Genomic DNA, 23,676 nt, shown 5'->3' on the forward strand with positions numbered 1-23,676 from the left:
GTGGAATCATTACAAAGGTATATTGATGTAGGGCGTGTCCCCAGAGGTTTGAGAATTTATACTATACCAACGTATGAGGATCCCGACCCAGAAATGTTGGAGGAGTGGGCTGAAAATTCGAAACAGAGCTCACTGAACATGATGCGTATATTGATTAAGTATGCAATAAAGGATAGAAGTAAACTTCTGGAGGAGATGGAGAAAGTGAGACTAGAATTACTGTCATTGGTTACGCAAGAAATGTTTGATGAGTATATGAAGGGCTTAGAGAAGAAATTGTGCAAACTAGAGGAAGAGATCACTGGTAAGAAGCAAAGAAAATATATACGAGACTTTAAAGATTATCAGACTGGTCGAATCTTAACCTTTCAACGAAAATACGACCATATGTATGAAAGTAGCACTGATGTTGAGGTAAGGAATACTGAACGAGCAAGTCAGCTAGTTGAGGAACAAGAAGAAAGTGACATTTCGGATGGGAACCTCTCGGATGTGCCTGACACGGTTTTGTCTGGGGCTTTGACATCAGACAAAGAAAAGGATAGATCGAATTTTTTAAAGCAATTCAGACTGTTGAATCAGGGAAGGTTGGAACAACACAAAGGAATCCATCCCCAGAGGGGCAGAGGACGAGGAGTCAGAGGAAGAGGAAGAGGAACAGACAAGCCAAGGAGAGGGGGCGCAGGAGAAGACGCAAGGCCCTTGGGAGTGGTAACTCGTGCACGCAAGTAAAAACTATGAATGTCGTTAATCTCTCCAGCAGAGTATTGTCTGCTGTTGAAGAGGATCTCCTTTCTCTTGGCTTATCCTTTTGCCCAACTGGTGGTTTCAACTATACTCAAACTAGGATTGACACCTTCAAATTCATCAGAAAATTGAAATTAAAAAAGTGGTACCACACTAAAGTTAAAAGTGATGAGAAAGTGGTGGTAAGAGATAATGAGAGCAAACTATGCATTTCGGATATTGATGTACTTCACACAGCAATGGATTTGTGTGAGGGGGTGGATGCTCATGAGGATCCTATTCTAAATTTGATGGGATTAGATATCGCCTTAGACAGTACATGTCCTAGCAATTTTAAACCAAAATCGACCTTTCTTCCTGCCATCCAGTGTGATGCTCTGGATGTTTTTGAAAGAGAAATGACTAAACAACTGAAAAAGCTGAAATATGGTGTATTTAATGTGAATAATAGCAATCTATCGGGTGAGCAGTGGCAAGCTCTCCAAGAACTGAAAAAAGATCTCACCATTGTCATTAGACAATCTGACAAGGGGGGCAATGTGGTTATTCAGGATACCATTAAATATGTGGCAGAGGGAGTGAGACAGCTCAGTAATGTCCAATGTTATGAGGAAGTGAGCTGGGGTGATGTGAGATTAATGAATGAGAAATATCATGCCATGCTTATAGATTGGAAAGATCAGGGTATGATAGAATGGGACGAGTTCCTGTTTCTTAAGTGTGATCATCCGAAGATTCCAGTGCTGTATCTCCTTCCGAAGATTCACAAAGATATGGTTAGTCCACCGGGGAGACCTATAGTTTCGGCTATGGATTCTCTTTTGGAAAATACATCGAAATATATCGATTATTTTCTACGCCCCTTTGTTGAGTCAATACCCTCCTATGTGAGAGACACTACACACTTTCTAAAAATCATTGAGGACATTCAATGGGATGATGACTTTTTATTATTGACCCTAGATGTGACCAGCTTATATACAAGTATAGATCATGACTTAGGGGTAAGAGCTATTAGACATTTTCTTAGAGCGAGATCTTTGTCTTTCCTTTTTCACTCAGAAATGTTATGTACTATGATTGAGTTCTGTCTCAAGAATAATTTATTTATTTTTGATGATCATTTGTACAAACAGTTGCAAGGGACAGCTATGGGCACCTGCTTCGCCCCCAGCTATGCCAATTTGTTCATGGGCTGGTGGGAGGAACAGTTGTCTGAAGTGATCACTCAATTTGATGTCAATGTGGTCCTATGGTGCCGTTTTATTGACGACATTTTTGTAATCTGGAAGGGTGATGAGAAAGGAGCTAGACAATTTGTACAAGACTTGAACAATAATGATTACAATTTGAGATTTACTGAACATTTGAATCCAAATTGTATTGAGTTCCTTGATGTGGAAGTCTATGTAAGAGATAACAGATTGGTGACCAAATTGTTTAGGAAAGCGACAGCTGGTAACAGCTTGCTTTGCGCCCATAGTGCACACCCGGGGACCCTGATACGCAGCATCCCATATGGGGAATTGCTGAGAGCCCGGAGGAACTGTAGTGAGACAGCAGATTTCCAACAGGAATGTGAGGTAATGTGTGAAAGATTTAGAAGTAGAGGCTATGGGGTTAAAGTTATTAATCAAGCTAGACGGAAAGTAGAGTCCTTGAAGAGAGTTGATGTTTTGTATAGGACGAATGAGAGTCAGGTGAAGGACAATGACCCAATCAGATTCACAATGACCCAATCAGATTCATTACGACATACAACAACCAGTCTTATAAAATACGGTCTATTCTTAGCAAAAGCTGGCACATTCTACAGACTGACTCCACTATAAACAATTGGATTGGTGACAATCCTCAAATAACCTTCAGGAGAAATAGATCTTTGAAAGACAATTTATGTCGCAATGATGTAACATTGAAGGGATATATGGAGAATACTAAAATGGCAGGTTTTGCTTGTTGTATGAAATGCAAAGCTTGCAGAACGAGTAACAATTGTAGAACACTAAATGTTCCAGGGATGTCAGACAGTTTTGCAATTAGGGGGAACTTTAATTGTAACACAACTTATTGTGTTTATTGTCTGATATGTCCATGTAACAAATTGTACGTGGGAAGCACGATACATAGTGCAAAGAAAAGAGTTCTGGAACACAGACGAGCTATCAAGAATTATGATAAAAACTATCCGGTAGCGAGGCACTTCTTTAAGCAACATTTTGGTAATGAGAATTTATTGAAATTTGTGGTCATTGATCAAGTCAAGATCAACAAAAGGGGTGGCAATAGAGTAAGGACGTTACGTACTTTGGAGTCTAAATACATAATTGAGTTTGAGACATTGGAACCCGTAGGGCTGAATTCGAGTGAGGAACTGAGCATCCATCTTGAGTAATTAATATATTTTGAGGATATGTGAAGTTTTGTAGTACAATGAGCATTTTTTACCACAATAGTAGTTTGTAGTGTTGGTGTTATTTCAATGTATATTAAGATATGGAGAGGTGTTAATTTTCTATTATGAATGAAATTTGTATGTCCACCCATTTGGGTTAATAAGCCATGATGCACTAGTAGAACGAGGTCGTTTATGTACAACATCAGAAATGATATGTTATCCTCTAGGACAGTTACTTGCGAATGTATATGCCCACTTGGGCATTACATGATACAATGGTAGTAATTGAGATATGGGTTTGAGTACTAAATACTTATATGAAATATTTTATAAAATATATTGGATTTTAACTTGATGAAATATATATAGATATTTTTACTCAAACGTCATGGAAATGAAATATGTAATTGTAATATTTATTTGAGATATTTAATAATTGAATTATTTTATAAATTTGCAATAGTGTATCAAATATTTATTTATTTATTATATTTTCTACCATTTGTTTGTAAAGTAACATCATGAGAAGTAACTTTGAATAAGTCTTTTTGATAATGTAAACCTTATGAGTGATATCAGTGTGATTTAAAAACTATTTAAAAACTATTTAACATTTATTACAGTGTATTAAGATTGAATGTGCACTTTAAAGATGGCCACCACAAATACGTGTTCTGCTGTGGTTGTATCAGGATTTGTCTGTTTTTTATTTTTATTCTTACTTGTATTTTCACTCTCATCTTTATTTCTATGACCAACTTGGGTTGTATATATGTGAAGCACTTTATTTATGTGGTGTCCATGAGTAAGGCTGTTGCCGAAACGCGTTGGATTTTGTGCTGAAATAAACTGAATTTTCATATTGGAGGTGTCCTGGTTCTCCTGATATTGGAAGGAGTGTTTAAGGTTATATTAGGGTCTCTCGGAACCCATCCAGGACCGCTGTGTGGAGCACCTGCATTCCGGGACTTGGTTACGAATATATATATATATATATATATATATATATATATATATATATATATATATATATATATATTATTATATATATTATTATATATATATATATATGCAACACAAATTGGTTAAAAAGATTGTTGCGCAGTGCACTCCACTGCCGGTGCTCAGTGATGGAGGAGAGCAACCTCGAAAATATTTTGTGAACAAGAATCTCACCGCACTCCACGAGGTTCAAATTGACATGTTTTATTGCAAGTATAAACAATGAAAGAAAAGAGGGACTCATTTACTGTGATCAAGAATCCTTGAGAGTCGAAACGCGTACGTGGCTGTTGCATGCAATAAAAGATATCAATTTGAACCTCGTGGAGTGGGGTGAGAATCTTGTTCACACAATATATATATATATATATATACATATATATATATATATATATATATATATATATATATATATATATATATATATATATATATATATGCATGCATGCATGTCTTTTCTGTAGTGGCAGTTGCCATAAAGTAGCTGAGTGGATTAGTAAAGGCAAGCGTTACCTGCGCTTTAAAACAAATGTAATGCCAGGGGGACTATGGAGATATGAGTGGCACTTTTGCTGGGTAGTACTGAGGGAATTAGAAGAGGAGGTAATGGGAGGCAGAGCACCAAAAATGACTGTTGCACAGGGTGTGTGGTAAGGTGAAGTAATACATTATTTTTTTGTTTTTTTCAGTGTTTTCAGAGAATCTGCAGAATTGGAGAAGAAGCGAAGGTAAGGTGACGACATTTCCTGTTGTACACAACAAACATACCCACAAGCAATTTTGTGACTATCTGCCTTTTACGTAGGCTAGTAATTTAGAGGGACAGTTTAGCCAGTTGCAGAGATGGTGTCTCGTTGGATGACTGCTGATCAAGCCCTAGCTCGGGTTATGGAGGACAGTTCTGATGTAGGCTCAGAGACTGAGACAGCAGACACTGAGACAGCATCTGAGGGAGAGGACAATGGGGCAGATTCTGGGAGTGATTTTTCAGTCAGCGGAGTCCCATCTGACGACACCTCTTCCAGTGAGTCTGAAGGAGACAATGACGACATCCGTGCTGTCCCTTCGCAAGCACATTCTGGGCAGCGGGACCACATTGGGTTAACCGAACCCAGAGAGCAAGTGCTTGCTGCCGCAAGCACAGAGAGAGTGCTCTCTTGGCAGCCCCCTTGTTTGGTTCAGCCCCAAATTCCACCTTTTACTGGTGACTCTGGATGTAAAGTCGATACAGCTAACTTTTTGCCAGTCGACTACATCTATCTGTTTTTGGATGTTGACTTTCTTCAGAAAGTTGTGCAGCAAACAAATTTGCGTGCCAACCAATTTCTGAGGGAGCGCAGAGGTACTCTAGGGCCCCGTTCTAGGGCACGCCAGTGGACTCCCACTTCGCTGGCGGAGTTGAAGATATTTTTGGGCCTTACGCTCAAAATGGGGTTAGTACAGAAACCCACCTTGCAGTCCTACTGGAAGACTCGCACGGTTTGGGTAACTCCCATCTTCGCACCATACATGAGCAGAGATCGTTTTTTGCTACTGCAGCGCATGCTGCATTTCAATGACAATTCTGCTGCATTGTCCCGGGACCATCCAGATCATGACAGGTTGTTCAAAATTCGGCCTGTCGTGGAACATTTGTCTGCCAGGTTTCCAGAGATATATACTCCTGGAAAGAATATAGCAGTCGATGAGTCCTTGATCCTGTACAAAGGACGGCTGCTTTTCAGACAGTACATTGCGAGCAAAAGAGCTCGCTATGGCATAAAGCTGTACATGCTGTGTGAGAGCTCTACTGGCTATGTGTACAGCCTGAGAGTGTATACAGGGAAGGATTCTACCCTAAACCCTGTAGGTTGCCCTCCCGTGTTAGGGGTCACAGGTAAGATTGTATGGGAACTTGTCCAGCCACTTCTTCACAAAGGTTATAACCTTTATGTGGACAATTTCTATACAGGAGTAGAGCTGTTCAGTGAGCTCTACAAAGCTGGCACTGTGGCCTGTGGTACAGTTCGTTGTAACCGCAAAGGATTCCCGCGGGAGCTTGTTTGCAAGAAGCTCCAGAAATCACAGAGTACTGCATTGCGTTCTAACGAACTGCTCGCAGTCAAGTTCCTAGATAGACGTGATGTATACGTGCTCACTACAATTCATGATGAGAGCACTTCTCCCATCACGGTTTGGGGTCAGATGGCCGAAGTCCACAAGCCCATCTGTATACTCGATTACAATAAGTACATGGGAGGAGTGGACAAGAACGACCAGGTTCTTAAACCATACAATGCGTGTCGTAAAACTCGCACTTGGTACAAGAAACTGTTTACCCACCTGTTTCAGATGGCAACATATAATGCGTATGTTGTTTACCGTCAGACAACAACAGGAAGACTCATGACTTTCTTTGACTTCCAGTTGTCTGTAATTGAAAGCCTCACTGCTGTTACAGAAGAAGCAGCAGCCTCCACCTCATATGTTCTGGAGGATGTGGCAAGGCTGCAGGAGCGACACTTTGCTGATCGCATACCTAAAACACCCAAAAAGGATCGTCCATGTCGTCGCTGTAAAGTGTGCTCAAAGCATGGAAAGCGGCAGGAGAGTCGGTATTACTGTCCCCGGTGTCCATCACAACCAGGCCTCTGTATCCCTACTTGCTTTACGTTGTATCATACTAAAGCAAAGTTCTGGGAAATCGACTGAGGTTGAGCTGCTGTTGGGTAATCCTTTCAGTGGCAGTGCATGGATACCGAACGTCCATGGGCCACTGCTTCGTTAGGCAAGGAGCCACAGAATTTTACTTCATCATGGACTTCCTTTTGGCGTGGTCGGTGTTCTGTTCAATTAACATGCATTTTCTTCCCCCTACTGCATATACTAGTGGACAGAACATATGCCACATTGCCACGGAGTACCCTTTCTTCACCTGCATGTCTACCTTACTTTCAACGGTAGATATGCTCTCTCAGTTCGAGGAATCACTTTGTAGGGCATACTTGGAAGCCCCCAACTTCCTTCCACAAACTAGTATAGGTTCACTTGGCTATTATACAGGATTAGCCAGGACTCTGATGAGAACAGAGACATGGATGGGTAAGGAAAGCTTATGGTAGGAGTGCCTTCACAGGGTTATTGCACAGGTAGAAGGCAGATAGTAAAGGTAGTACAGATGTACATCATCTACACCTATGGATTCAAACCCATTGGTGCCATCCCAGCACTGAAGGAGAATTACTTGTATAGGTCAGTGTTTGACCTGCTTTTCATGTTCATCCTCCATCAGAACTTAGTAGATGTTCAGTTTGCTGTTAAAGGGCATTATAGTCACATCACTGCACATAATGTTGGCTGGGACATATGCTACGTTCTCATGGACTCCCCTATGTACCAAACACTACCCTTTTCCATAGGCTATGACCTTCTCTTTAGGGAACATCATGAGAAATCCCCAGCATGTCTCCCTTAGTTTCAAATGTAGATATGCTCACTCAGTTCGAGGAATCGCTTTGTACGGCATACTCGGACACCCCCAACTTGCATCCACAAACTCGAAGGAGTTGGATTTAGCACAGAGAGTACGTTAAAGGCGCATGAAAAACATGTCTTCCTGAGCCTCAGGTGGCTATCACAGGAGTCATTAGTAAAGGTTTGTTACGCATGCATTTGGTAATGTTAAGGAAGAAGGAGGCAGTTACTTGACAGGTGGTAAAATGTAGTCAAACTTATTCCGTTCTGTGGCGTGTGAATGTGATGGGCCCTTGTCTGGCAGCGATAAGTTAATGTGAGTGGAGTGATTGATTGGATTGGGCTCGTGGCTGGCGATATGAAAGGGTTGTTTGTTGTGCGTGAATGGCGTGTGAATGGACCATAAAGAGGTTGGTGCCTGGACGCGGCTTTATGGCCCACCTTCAGAAGGCTTGGTTTCAATATTCAGATACTTTGATAAGTAATCATGCTTTGAAACCATAATTTCTGGAGGTGCTAAAACCAACCAGTATGAGTGGTGGGTTAACTTTAACAAACTAGTACCAGGGGAGTCCAAGGGTGCAGGACTTGCATGGCTCTCACCAGTTTTCCTTCACCCAGAATCCCCTTGAAATTACATTATGTGCTTAAAAAACACATTTTCCTTGCATTTCAATGAGCAGAAGTCCAGGGATCTGCAGGGATCCTCAAAATTCCTACCACCCAGTGTTTCCCCACTTGTCCTGATAAAAACACAACCCCGCTTGTGTGCCTGCGCCTAGTGCATGCTTCAGGAATGAATCACTCCAGGGTTAACAGTAGACCTCAAGCAATGACTGCCATTGACCCTTGTGTGATCCATTCCTGTCGCGGGCGCTAGGCCTACCCACACAAGTCAGGTATCATTTTTATCGGGAGACTTGGGGGAACGCTGGGTGGAAGGAAATTTGTGGCTCCTCTAAGATTCCAGAACTTTCTGTCACCGAAATGTGAGGAAAACTTGTTTTTTTAGCCACTTTTTGAGGTTTGCAAAGGATTCTGGGTAACAGAACCTGGTCCAAGCCCCGCAAGTTACCTCGTCTTGGATTCCCCTTGGTTTCTAGTTTTCAAAAATGTGCTGGTTTGCTAGGTTTCCCTAGGTGCCGGCTGAGCTAGAGGCCAAAATCCACAGGTAGGCACTGTTTTCTATGAAAAAATGTGATGTGTCCACGTTGCGTTTTGGGGCATTTCCTGTCGCGGGCGCTAGGCCTACCCACACAAGTGAGGTATCATTTTTATCGGGAGACTTGGGGGAACGCTGGGTGGAAGGAAATTTGTGGCTCCTCTCAGATTCCAGAACTTTCTGTCACCGAAATGTGAGGAAAACTTGTTTTTTAAGCCACTTTTTGAGGTTTGCAAAGGATTCTGGGTAACAGAACCTGGTCCGAACCCCGCAAGTCACCCCTCCTTGGATTCCCCTAGGTCTCTAGTTTTCAGAAATGCACAGGTTTGGTAGGTTTCCCTAGGTGCCGGCTGAGCTAGAGGCCAAAATCTACAGGTAGGCACTTCGCAAAAAACACCTCTGTTTTCTTCCAAAAATTTGGATGTGTACACATTGCGCTTTGGGGCGTTTCCTCTCGCGGGCGCTAGGCCTACCCACACAAGTGAGGTATCATTTTTATCGGGAGACTTGGGGGAACGCTGGGTGGAAGGAAATTTGTGGCTCCTCTCAGATTCCAGAACTTTCTGTCACCGAAATGTGAGGAAAACTTGCTTTTTTAGCCACTTTTTGAGGTTTGCAAAGGATTCTGGGTAACAGAACCTGGTCCGAGCCCCGCAAGTCACCCCTCCTTGGATTCCCCTAGGTCTCTAGTTTTCAGAAATGCACAGGTTTGGTAGGTTTCCCTAGGTGCCGGCTGAGCTAGAGGCCAAAATCTACAGGTAGGCACTTCGCAAAAAACACCTCTGTTTTCTTCCAAAAATTTGGATGTGTCCACGTTGCGCTTTGGGCTAGGCAAGGCCTACCCACACAAGTGAGGTATCATTTTTATCGGGAGACTTGGGGGAACGCTGGGTGGAAGGAAATTTGTGGCTCCTCTCAGATTCCAGAACTTTCTGTCACCGAAATGTGAGGAAAACTTGTTTTTTAAGCCACTTTTTGAGGTTTGCAAAGGATTCTGGGTAACAGAACCTGGTCCGAGCCCCGCAAGTCACCCCTCCTTGGATTCCCCTAGGTCTCTAGTTTTCAGAAATGCACAGGTTTGGTAGGTTTCCCTAGGTGCCGGCTGAGCTAGAGGCCAAAATCTACAGGTAGGCACTTCGCAAAAAACACCTCTGTTTTCTTCCAAAAATTTGGATGTGTCCACGTTGCGCTTTGGGGCGTTTCCTGTCGCAGGCGCTAGGCCTACCCACACAAGTGAGGTATCATTTTTATCGGGAGACTTGGGGGAACGCTGGGTGGAAGGAAATTTGAGGCTCCTCTCAGATTCCAGAACTTTCTGTCACCGAAATGTGAGGAAAACTTGTTTTTTTAGCCACTTTTTGAGGTTTGCAAAGGATTCTGGGTAACAGAACCTGGTCCGAGCCCCGCAAGTCACCCCTCCTTGGATTCCCCTAGGTCTCTAGTTTTCAGAAATGCACAGGTTTGGTAGGTTTCCCTAGGTGCTGGCTGAGCTAGAGGCCAAAATCTACAGGTAGGCACTTCGCAAAAAACACCTCTGTTTCTTCCCAAAATTTGGATGTGTCCACGTTGCGCTTTGGGGCGTTTCCTGTCGCGGGTGCTAGGCCTACCCACACAAGTGAGGTATCATTTTTATCGGGAGACTTGGGGGAACGCTGGGTGGAAGGAAATTTGAGGCTCCTCTCAGATTCCAGAACTTTCTGTCACCGAAATGTGAGGAAAACTAGTTTTTTTAGCCACTTTTTGAGGTTTGCAAAGGATTCTGGGTAACAGAACCTGGTCCGAGCCCCGCAAGTCACCCCTCCTTGGATTCCCCTAGGTCTCTAGTTTTCAGAAATGCACAGGTTTGGTAGGTTTCCCTAGGTGCCGGCTGAGCTAGAGTCCAAAATCTACAGGTAGGCACTTCGCAAAAAACACCTCTGTTTTCTTCCAAAAATTTGGATGTGTCCACGTTGCGCTTTGGGGCGTTTCGTGTCGCGGTCGCTAGGCCTACCCACACAAGTGAGGTGTCATTTTCATCGGGAGACTTGGGAGAACGCTGGGTGGAAGGAAATTTGTGGCTCCTCTCAGATTCCAGAACTTTCTGTCACCGAAATTTGAGGAAAACTTTTTTTTGTAGCCACTTTTTGAGGTTTGCAAAGGATTCTGGGTAACAGAACCTGGTCCGAGCCCTGCAAGTCACCCCTCCTTGCATTCCCCTAGGTCTCTAGTTTTCAGAAATGCACAGGTTTGGTAGGTTTCCCTATGTGCCGGCTGAGCTAGAGGCCAAAACCTACAGGTAGGCACTTTGGAAAAAACAGCTGTGTTTTCTATAAAAAAAATAGGATGTGTCCATGTTGTGTTTTGGGGCATTTCCTGTCGCGGGCACTAGGCCTACCCACACAAGTGAGGTATAATTTTTATCGGGAGACTTGGGGAACATAGAATAGCAAAACAAGTGTTATTGCCCCTTATCTTTCTCTACATGTTTTCCTTCCAAATATAAGAGAGTGTGTAAAAAAGACGTCTATTTGAGAAATGCCCTGCAATTCACATGCTAGTATGGGCACCTCGGAATTCAGCGATGTGCAAATAACCACTGCTCCTCAAAACCTTATCTTGATCCCATTTTGGAAATGCAAACGTTTTCTTTATACCTCTTTTTCACTCTTCATATTTCAGCAAATGAATTGCTGTATACCCAGTATAGAATGAAAACCAACTGCAGGGTGCAGCTCATTTATTGGCTCTGGGTACCTAGGGTTCTTGATGAACCTACAAGCCCTTTATATCCCCACAACCAGAAGAGTCCAGCAGACAAAACGGTATATTGCTTTCAGAAATCTGACATCGCAGGAAAAAGTTACAGAGTAAAACATATTGAAAAATGGCTGTAGTTTTCAGCTCAATTTCAATATTTTTTTATTTCAGCTGTTATTTTCTGTAGGAAAACCTTGTAGGATCTACACAAATGACCCCTTGCTGAATTCAGAATTTTGTCTAGTTTTCAGAAATGTTTAGCATTCCGGGATCCAGCATTGGTTTCACACCCATTCCTGTCACTAACTGGAAGGAGGCTGAAAGCACCAAATATAGTAAAAATGGGGTATGTCCCAGTAAAATGCCAAATTTGTGTTGAAAAATGTGGTTTTCTGATTCAAGTCTGCCCATTCCTGAAAGGTGGGAAGATAGTGATTTCAGCACCAGAAACCCTTTGTTGATGGCATTTTCAGGGAAAAAAAACACAAGCCTTCTTCGGCAGCCCTTTTTTCCCATTTTTTTGGAAAAAACAAAATTTTCACTGTATTTTGCCTATTTTCTTGGTCTCCTCCAGGGGAAACCACAAACTCTGGGTACCATTAGAATCCCTAGGATGTTGGAAAAAAAGGATGCAAATTTGGCGTGGTTAGCTTATGTGGACAAAAAGTTATGAAGGCCTAAGCGCGAACTACCCCAAATAGCCAAAAAAGGGCTCAGCACTGGGGGGGAAAAGGCCCAGCAGCTAAGGGGTTAACATGAAAATGGATTATGGAGCAAGTGGTTCACAATGCATTAGGGCGAAACACGTTATGTGTATATATTTGTAAAAAATATAATTGTAATTTCGGCAAGTTTTCAAAGTCTTGCAATGAGGTCACTTTGGGCCACATTTATACTTTTTGACGCAAAACTGCGCTAACGCAGTTTAGCGTCAAAAAGTTTAGCGCCGGCTAACGCCATTCTGAAGTGCCATGCGGGCGCCGTATTTATTGAATGGCGTTAGCCGGCGCTAGCAGACCGGCGCTGCCTGGTGTGCGTGGAAAAAAACCACGTACACCAGGCAGCGCCGGCGTTGGGGAAAATGGCGTTAGGGCGTCTTAAAATGGGGCAAGTCAGGTTGAGGCAAAAAAATCGCCTCAACCCGATTTGCGCCATTTTTAACGACGCCCAGACGCCATTTACATGACTCCTGTCTTAGTAAAGATAGGAGTCATGCCCCCTTGCCCAATGGCCATGCCCAGGGGACTTATGTCCCCTGGGCATGGTCATTGGGCATTGTGGCATGTAGGGGGGCACAAATCAGGCCCCCCTATGCCAAAAAAAATATTTAAAAAAAAAAAAATTATACTTACCTGAACTTACCTGAATGTCCCTGGGATGGGTCCCTCCATCCTTGGGTGTCCTCCTGGGGTGGGCAAGGGTGGCAGGGGGGGTCCCTGGGGGCATGGGAGGGCAGCTGTGGGCTCATTTTGAGCCCACAGGTCCCTTAACGCCTGCCCTGACCCAGGCGTTAAAAAGAGGCGCAAATGCGGGGTTTTTTGCCCCGCCCACTCCCGGGCGTGATTTTTGCCCGGGAGTATAAATACGACGCATTTGCGTCGCTGTCATTTTTTTAGACGGGAACGCCTACCTTGCATCTCATTAACGCAAGGAAGGCGTTCATGCAAAAAAATGACGCTCATTCCTCATACTTTGGCGCTAGACGCGTCTAACGCCAAAGTATAAATATGGCGTTAGTTTTGCGCCGAATTTGCGTCGATAAAAACGACGCGAATTCGGCGCAAACGGAGTATAAATATGCCCCTTAGACCAAAGTGATATTTCGGATAAGTTTTTAGGAGGTCAGTGTTAAAATAGGACTGCCTCCAGTCAATCACAGTTTAGCAACCAACAATTGTGTACAGTAACCACAGCCTGATTATTAAAACAACCCATTTATGGACTACATATATAAAATAATAATATGTTTGCTAATAAGGCAATAAAGCTTTTTTTTACCGGTACCATGAACGGGAACAGGTAAGGGACCAGCGCATTGTTGACCTGGTGGTGGCTGCGACGCATAGCATGGTCTAGACCCAGTACACCGAAAGACAAAGAAGCTGATAAAGTTAGAAGACCTTGAAAGAAATATAGAGAAATGTGGTCTGTGCAAACAGAAATGCACAACCTTGGTAGGGAAGAGAATGTCACTTTTGTCCTAATAGTAATGATTAATGATAACGCCATAGTTGGAAAAGGAAATATCGGAATAATGGAATGTTAAGAACACCGTTGAAGACAATCGGGTCTCAGAAGGCTAATAGTAGTATGGACCCCATGCTCCAACTTTCCAACGTTTGTCTTTATGCTACTCACGGTTTAAATTAAAACATTCTCCACTCTGTGTGTAGAATGTTCTAATAGCTTGATAGCCTTTGGCCTTCACTATACCTGTTAATAAAACCCCTCTCCCATATTAACTGGGGCTCGGGTTTTGAACCCCTGGAGCAGTGGCGGAGGGGAGCCGCCCCCTGGCTGAGGCAGCAGATGAAAAATAAAACAATAGCTTGCTATCGTTTTATTTTTCATCATTTTTCATCTGCTAGCTCAGCCAGCAGTGTGTACAGGGAGGGATGGGATTGGGCCATGGGAGGTAGGAGGGGGGAGAAGGGAGAAGTGCACTAAGTGTGCATGTGTGTTTGGCCGGCCATCGCCCATCTAACATGGTTGACCAGTAGTGCAGTATTAAAAAAAGCACTTGCTAGGGCAAGTTCTTGCATAAGACGTGTGCTGTTTGCCAGCCCCTCAAGCTTGCAGCTCATGCATTTGATCAAGTAAGTTTGTGTCGACAGCAAACGTTTATCCCGTTTTACACATCATAGCTGCCAAATGTAAAGTGCTCCCTTTTTTATTTTTAGAGAATAACTCAATCACTGTTTGAGCTAATCCTTGCCACTAAGGATTTCAGTAAGTCATGGTTCCTTAAGTTTTATTGTAATTCCACATCCCACCTTTATGGATTCATCGACTACCCTGTATACCACAGTAGTAGCTCTGGGCAGAAGATCTCACACCCAGCTTTCTGGTTTGCAGTGACTTGGCTAAACCGGTGGAGCCGCATGATACTTAGAGTACTTAAATGAGTAAGTTCTCCAAGTTTAATTCTCCCACACTGCTACCCCACTTGAATTCAGCTAATTTTGTTCTATTGATCCACACAGGCTCAATACAGAGTAATTCTTCACACATCAAACTGGCAGCTGTTTAATAGACTCAATGAGTTGATATTCATTATTTGGATATGAGTAGCATGGAGCAAGGTTCTTTGGACCCGGCTCTCTGTTGTTTTACCTAACCTTGAGTTGACTCCCTACATGTTTGTATGTCGGGCTGGACGCACACTAGTATGTGGCTTACTTCTCCGTGTATAGTCATAACTGATGTCGCTCAAGTTGCTCTATACACTGTTTTTTATTACAAAAATAATACATTGCAACTCCTCCTGATTACTCCCTTAATCGCTTTTAGAAAGCATGACTTCTTTAGTCTTTTGCATGAGGGTTTTTCAACACTGCAACAGGGAAAGGTTCTGATCCTATACTTTCTCTTCTTCAGTTTTATGTTGTCTGCGTAACTTTTTCCCACTCATGGAATCTCTTCTATATTGCTTTTATTTGATTTTAACTCAGGCAATGTTTTCTTCATGCACATTGGATAGAATTGAGACCTGCACTATTTTTGCTGGTCTTATCATCACAGATGTAATTTGCTGTTAGCAGATTCATTCGGTTGGCTTAAGATAATTGTGATCCTTTCCTACTGTTGAGAATGTGATCTTTTTTCAATCAGCACATAAACATCTTAGTCCCGAAGCTGCCTCTTGGATTACTACAGTGTGAGACTGAAACGTCACCATACAGTTTATCGTGCTTCTGGATTACTCACCTGAGTACAACATAACTTGTCTCCATACTAAGAGGGCCATTCTTAAGTTGCAGCAAACACGTTGACTTTGAGTACATTGTCATATGTCACACAAAATTCTGACTTTAGTTGTGCTATAGACAACACATTGTCAATGTGCACATGTTTTCATTTATCTTGAGTTTTGTGAGAAGCATATGCACTAACCTTATTCACCTATCTTTGTGATTTATTCATCATTCTCACAACACTATGTCATTGTATACAGTGTGACCAGTTGAATTGAGGTGTTACTATTGGACATCACTGAACAATGATATGATCATTATCACTGTGTATCTAAACAGATTCCTTGTTGGCACTTTTGTTTACCATATTATAGATATCCAAGCCCCCAAAGGAATACTGGGTTGCTCTTTTTGTTCAATAACTTAATAAAAGAGACATTTTCAAAATTGTAATCAAAAACATAACTTCACAATTAAATATTTTGTTCATTAGGATTGCAAAGACACCAAACCTGAGGTAGCTACCTGCTCCCAATTGGAAATTACAGCTTATCATAAGTAATAAGGATTCTCCAAAATGATCTAATGGTAGGGATAGGTCTCACAACCTTCAAAAACGAATTTAGGTGTTTTTCACTGACAGGACATGTAAAACTGAAATGTACATGACCAGTCTTTCAATTAAAAGGTATCCTGCCATATGGGCTACCTAGGGCCTACCTTAGGGGTGACATAGCAATAAAAGGGAAGTTTAGCGCTTCCCAAGGGTGGTTTACTGCCAATGTCAACATGGCAGTTTAAAACTGCATTCAGGCTTCAGTGGCAGGCCTGGGACATCTTTTTAGCTGCTACTTAAGTGGGTCGCACAATAAGTGATGCAGACCCAGTTGTAGCATTTAAATTACAGGCCCTATGTACATGGTATAACACTCCAAAAGGGACTTATAAGTACATTGTTAGACCTGAAAGCCTTAGGGTGGTCACCCTCAACTTTTTGCCTCCCGCCATCCACTTTTTGACATTGTTTTTGATGGTTTTAGGACTCTGCACACTTTACCACTGCTAACCAGTGCTAAAGTGCATATGCTCTCTCCCTTAAAACATGATGACATTGCCTCATACCCAATTGGTTTATTTAATTTACTTATAAGTCCCTAGTAAAAGTGAACTACATGTGCCCAGGGCCTGTAGATTAAATGCTACTAGTGGGCCTGCAGTACTGATTGTGCCACCCATATACGTAGCCCCCTAACCATGTCTCAAGCCTGCCATTGCAAGGCATGTGTGTTCAGTTTGACTGCCAATTCGACTTGGCATTTAAAAGTACTTGCCAAGCCTTAAACTCCCCTTTTTTCTACGTATAAGTTGCCCCTAAGGTAGGTCCTACGTAACCCATAGGGCAGGGTGCTATGTTGGGAAAAGGCAGGACATGTCTACCTGTGTAGTGTATGTGTCCTGGTAATGTAAAACTCCTAAATTCGTTTTACACTGCTGTGAGGCCTGCTCCTTTCATAGGCTAACATTAAGGCTACCCTCACCTACTGTTGAGTGGTAGATTCTGATCTGAAAGGCGTAACAAGGTCATATTTAGTATGGCCAGAATGGTAATACAAAATAATGCTGACTGGTGAGGTTGGATTTAATATTACTATTTTAGAAATGCCACTTTTAGAAAGTGAGCATTTCTTAGCACTTAAATCCTTCTGTGCGTTACAATCCACACCTGGCTGGGTTAGTTGACAGCTCCCTTGTGCATTTTACTCAGACAACCTCAAGCACAGGATGCTCAGTAACACCTGCACACATCTGCATACTGAATGGGTCTTCCTGGGCTGGGAGGGCCTGACACTTGCATGTCAAAGGACAGTGGCCTGCCCTCACACAATGGACTGCCATACTTCCTACTGGGACACTGGCAGGCAGGATGGAACTGAAAGGGGACCTTGTGCACTTCTAAGCCACTCTTTGCAGTCTCCCCCACTTCAAAGGGACATTTGGGTTTTCAAACAGGGTCTCTGACCCTACCAACTCAGACACTTCTTGACAAGATACCTACTGGAATAGGAACTGTGAACCAGAACCTGCAACCTGCTAAGAGAAGCTGCCTGGCTGCCCAAAGGACTCACCTGACTGCTTTGCTGAAAAGGACTGTCGCCTTGCTGTTGCCCTGCTGCCTTGCTGCCCTCTGACTCTGCTGGGGAGTGCTCTCCAAGGGCTTGGATTGACCTTGCCTTCTGTTTTCTGAAGTATCAGGGTCCAAAATACTTCATCTCTGCAAAGAACTCCTTGTGCGGGCAAAATTCGATGCACAGCCTTCCAGAACCAACACACAGCCTGCGCCTTGGTGAGAAAATCACTGCATGCCGAACCGGAACGACGCAGCCCGGCTCTCCGAGTGGAGATCGACGCAGCGCCAGTGTTGTGACCGGAACTTCGATGCTTGGCCCACTAGATCGATGCATTGACGAGCCAGGATGATGCAGCCCGACTTCCTGTGAAGAGCAATCAACGCAACGCCTGCCGTGCAACAGAAATTTCCCCACATCGCTCACTGGATTGACGCAGCTACTGTGGCCTCATATTAGACGCCCAGGATTTTTCCGCATAGTTCCCGGGGCATCCAAATACCCTGAAACTTGAAGAGGATCCAAGTCCGCGCGCCGTATATTGACGCAAGGCCCTTGCTGCATGGAAAATATCGATGTTTCGTCTGTGTGCACCGAGAGAAACCGACGTACACCTCACAGTTTTCCACCCATCTCCTCTGCAGTCCCTTGCAGATAATTTAGATGCAAACTAGGTACTTTGTGCTTGCAAGAGACACTTATTGCTTTTTAAGAACTAAAGACTATTTATCACAATAAAAGTGGTATTTCAACTTGTACTTATCAAATCTTGATTGTTTTGACGTTATTCTACTCAGATAAATACGCTATATTTTTCTAAACCCGTGTGGTGTATTTTTATGGTGTTTATACTGTGTTATTGCATGATTTATTGTACAAATACTTTACACATTGCCTTCTAAGTTAAGCTTGATTGCTCAGTGCCAAGCTACCAGAGGGTGGGCACAGGATAATTTGGATTGTGTGTGACTTACCCTGACTAGAGTGAGGGTCCTTGCTTGGACAGGGGAAATCCTGACTGCCAACCAAAGACTCCATTTCTAACATAAATTAAAAATGCCTGCTGGGAATAAGCTATTTTAACCATGTTTAGGGTAGTGAGTACAAGAACTTTAGAACTGATTAGCATTGGTAAAATGCACATAATCCTAAGGCCAACAAAAATGAATTCAGCAAAAAGTGAAGGGTAAAAGGCAAAAAGCTTGCAAATGACACTGCTGACAGGGCCAGATTCAACAGTTATTTTTTTGTCCTATTGATAAAATTTCTGTCAACTACCATTCCCCTCGATGTTGATGAAACTTGCGATTTTGTTTTTGCAACATTGTCAATGTTTTGTGAGAAGCATATGCACTAACCTTATTCACCTATCTTTGTGATTTATTCATCATTCTCACAACACTATGTCATTGTATACAGTGTGACCAGTTGAATTGAGGTGTTACTATTGGACATCACTGAACAATGATATGATCATTATCACTGTGTATCTAAACAGATTCCTTGTTGGCACTTTTGTTTACCATATTATAGATATCCAAGCCCCCAAAGGAATACTGGGTTGCTCTTTTTGTTCAATAACTTAATAAAAGAGACATTTTCAAAATTGTAATCAAAAACATAACTTCACAATTAAATATTTTGTTCATTAGGATTGCAAAGACACCAAACCTGAGGTAGCTACCTGCTCCCAATTGGAAATTACAGCTTATCATAAGTAATAAGGATTCTCCAAAATGATCTAATGGTAGGGATAGGTCTCACAACCTTCAAAAACGAATTTAGGTGTTTTTCACTGACAGGACATGTAAAACTGAAATGTACATGACCAGTCTTTCAATTAAAAGGTATCCTGCCATATGGGCTACCTAGGGCCTACCTTAGGGGTGACATAGCAATAAAAGGGAAGTTTAGCGCTTCCCAAGGGTGGTTTACTGCCAATGTCAACATGGCAGTTTAAAACTGCATTCAGGCTTCAGTGGCAGGCCTGGGACATCTTTTTAGCTGCTACTTAAGTGGGTCGCACAATAAGTGATGCAGACCCAGTTGTAGCATTTAAATTACAGGCCCTATGTACATGGTATAACACTCCAAAAGGGACTTATAAGTACATTGTTAGACCTGAAAGCCTTAGGGTGGTCACCCTCAACTTTTTGCCTCCCGCCATCCACTTTTTGACATTGTTTTTGATGGTTTTAGGACTCTGCACACTTTACCACTGCTAACCAGTGCTAAAGTGCATATGCTCTCTCCCTTAAAACATGATGACATTGCCTCATACCCAATTGGTTTATTTAATTTACTTATAAGTCCCTAGTAAAAGTGAACTACATGTGCCCAGGGCCTGTAGATTAAATGCTACTAGTGGGCCTGCAGTACTGATTGTGCCACCCATATACGTAGCCCCCTAACCATGTCTCAAGCCTGCCATTGCAAGGCATGTGTGTTCAGTTTGACTGCCAATTCGACTTGGCATTTAAAAGTACTTGCCAAGCCTTAAACTCCCCTTTTTTCTACGTATAAGTTGCCCCTAAGGTAGGTCCTACGTAACCCATAGGGCAGGGTGCTATGTTGGGAAAAGGCAGGACATGTCTACCTGTGTAGTGTATGTGTCCTGGTAATGTAAAACTCCTAAATTCGTTTTACACTGCTGTGAGGCCTGCTCCTTTCATAGGCTAACATTAAGGCTACCCTCACCTACTGTTGAGTGGTAGATTCTGATCTGAAAGGCGTAACAAGGTCATATTTAGTATGGCCAGAATGGTAATACAAAATAATGCTGACTGGTGAGGTTGGATTTAATATTACTATTTTAGAAATGCCACTTTTAGAAAGTGAGCATTTCTTAGCACTTAAATCCTTCTGTGCGTTACAATCCACACCTGGCTGGGTTAGTTGACAGCTCCCTTGTGCATTTTACTCAGACAACCTCAAGCACAGGATGCTCAGTAACACCTGCACACATCTGCATACTGAATGGGTCTTCCTGGGCTGGGAGGGCCTGACACTTGCATGTCAAAGGACAGTGGCCTGCCCTCACACAATGGACTGCCATACTTCCTACTGGGACACTGGCAGACAGGATGGAACTGAAAGGGGACCTTGTGCACTTCTAAGCCACTCTTTGCAGTCTCCCCCACTTCAAAGGGACATTTGGGTTTTCAAACAGGGTCTCTGACCCTACCAACTCAGACACTTCTTGACAAGATACCTACTGGAATAGGAACTGTGAACCAGAACCTGCAACCTGCTAAGAGAAGCTGCCTGGCTGCCCAAAGGACTCACCTGACTGCTTTGCTGAAAAGGACTGTCGCCTTGCTGTTGCCCTGCTGCCTTGCTGCCCTCTGACTCTGCTGGGGAGTGCTCTCCAAGGGCTTGGATTGACCTTGCCTTCTGTTTTCTGAAGTATCAGGGTCCAAAATACTTCATCTCTGCAAAGAACTCCTTGTGCGGGCAAAATTCGATGCACAGCCTTCCAGAACCAACACACAGCCTGCGCCTTGGTGAGAAAATCACTGCATGCCGAACCGGAACGACGCAGCCCGGCTCTCCGAGTGGAGATCGACGCAGCGCCAGTGTTGTGACCGGAACTTCGATGCTTGGCCCACTAGATCGATGCATTGACGAGCCAGGATGATGCAGCCCGACTTCCTGTGAAGAGCAATCAACGCAACGCCTGCCGTGCAACAGAAATTTCCCCACATCGCTCACTGGATTGACGCAGCTACTGTGGCCTCATATTAGACGCCCAGGATTTTTCCGCATAGTTCCCGGGGCATCCAAATACCCTGAAACTTGAAGAGGATCCAAGTCCGCGCGCCGTATATTGACGCAAGGCCCTTGCTGCATGGAAAATATCGATGTTTCGTCTGTGTGCACCGAGAGAAACCGACGTACACCTCACAGTTTTCCACCCATCTCCTCTGCAGTCCCTTGCAGATAATTTAGATGCAAACTAGGTACTTTGTGCTTGCAAGAGACACTTATTGCTTTTTAAGAACTAAAGACTATTTATCACAATAAAAGTGGTATTTCAACTTGTACTTATCAAATCTTGATTGTTTTGACGTTATTCTACTCAGATAAATACGCTATATTTGTCTAAACCCGTGTGGTGTATTTTTATGGTGTTTATACTGTGTTATTGCATGATTTATTGTACAAATACTTTACACATTGCCTTCTAAGTTAAGCTTGATTGCTCAGTGCCAAGCTACCAGAGGGTGGGCACAGGATAATTTGGATTGTGTGTGACTTACCCTGACTAGAGTGAGGGTCCTTGCTTGGACAGGGGAAATCCTGACTGCCAACCAAAGACTCCATTTCTAACATAAATTAAAAATGCCTGCTGGGAATAAGCTATTTTAACCATGTTTAGGGTAGTGAGTACAAGAACTTTAGAACTGATTAGCATTGGTAAAATGCACATAATCCTAAGGCCAACAAAAATGAATTCAGCAAAAAGTGAAGGGTAAAAGGCAAAAAGCTTGCAAATGACACTGCTGACAGGGCCAGATTCAACAGTTATTTTTTTGTCCTATTGATAAAATTTCTGTCAACTACCATTCCCCTCGATGTTGATGAAACTTGCGATTTTGTTTTTGCAACATATCACTCTTACTATACCAGAATTCTAAACAATCCAGGCCAATTCCCCTGCTATAGTGACCTGCACGAATAAATAAATTGATAAGTAAGTGCATCATTAAATAAGCAGAATTGCCTGACTCAAACAAAAGGAATTGTGAGTGGCTTTCTTGCTGCTCCAAAGAGAGCACAAATTAACAAACTATAGCCAGATCTACAAGATAGTGGCACATCAGTCCTTATGCAACGCTTTTCTTGCGTCCCCCTAATGTCACCATGGTAGTGCTGTATTGTAGGAGGCTGCCCTGGTTTGTAATGGGTACCTTGGGTACTTACACCTTATACCAGGTCCAGTTGCCCCTTATCAGTGAAATGTAGTAGTGTTCTAGCAGCTTAGGCTGATAGAGGTAGCTATTCAGAGCAGCTTAGGCTGAACTAGGAGGCATGCAAAGCTCATGCAATACCATTTATAGTTACACAGTACTTATACACATGTAAAGACAATACTCAGTGTTACCAAAAATAAAGGACGTTTATTTGGGTGACACAGTACCAAGCATATCTTATAGACAATACTCCTTTGGGAGGTAAGTATTATACACAATATATACACTAGACACCAAAATAAGGTTAGGAATTAGACATAGGATAGTGGAAACAATAGGAAATGCTATAGAATGGAATGAGAGAAAATAGGTCTAGGGGCAACACAAACCATATACTACAGTAAGAAAGTGGAATGCAAATCACAAATTCCCCCCTAGACAAGTGTAGTGTGTGCAGACACGCTGGGAGAGTAAGAATACAGTAAAGGTAAGTAAATTACCCCACCCCACAGCCCAGAAAAGCAGGAGTAAAGTACTGCAAGTTTCCTTAGGACACACTACACCTCGTGATTGGAATTATTGCAAGAACCAACCAAGTCTGCAAACAACAAATAGTGGATACCTGGACCTGAAGACCTGCATTAGAAGGAGACCAAGTCCAGAAGTCAAAAGAAGTTCCAGGAAGGACAGGAGCCCCTACCAACTCAGAAGAGGGTGCAAAAGAAGAGTGCCTGGTTGGACGAAGACTGCAGAAATGCACCCTAGGAAGATGCCAGCGGGATTCTGCATGATGCAAAGGATGTCCCATGTCGTGAAGTTGCACGCAGGTGAGTTTTGCCACTGGATTCCTCCAACAAGCCTTGGTTCCGGCAAAGTCGTGTTTTGAGACAACTAGGTGCTATCTGGACCCAGGAGGGACCCGGGGGCCTCAACTCTGTGTGAGGAGGAAGAGGGGGCTCTCAGCACTTAAGAGAGCCCTCTAAGCACCAGAGAGCACCCACGGGAGTCCCGGGACACAGGGACAAAGGAGGTGCAAAATGCGATTGGTGCAGCACTACAAATGAAGGTCCCACGCCGCCAGAGTACAACTCAGCGAGTTGAGCTTCGCAGGATAGAGTGCTGGGGACATAGGCCAGGCAGTGCACAAAGAAATTTTGCAAATAGTGCACAGAGGCCTCAGGAGGTGAAGAAGACGTGGTGCCCAGGGGTACTGTTGTTCTGGGGG

Source organism: Pleurodeles waltl, chromosome 6, assembly GCF_031143425.1.
Source record: "Pleurodeles waltl isolate 20211129_DDA chromosome 6, aPleWal1.hap1.20221129, whole genome shotgun sequence".
NCBI classification, from domain to species: domain Eukaryota; kingdom Metazoa; phylum Chordata; class Amphibia; order Caudata; family Salamandridae; genus Pleurodeles; species Pleurodeles waltl.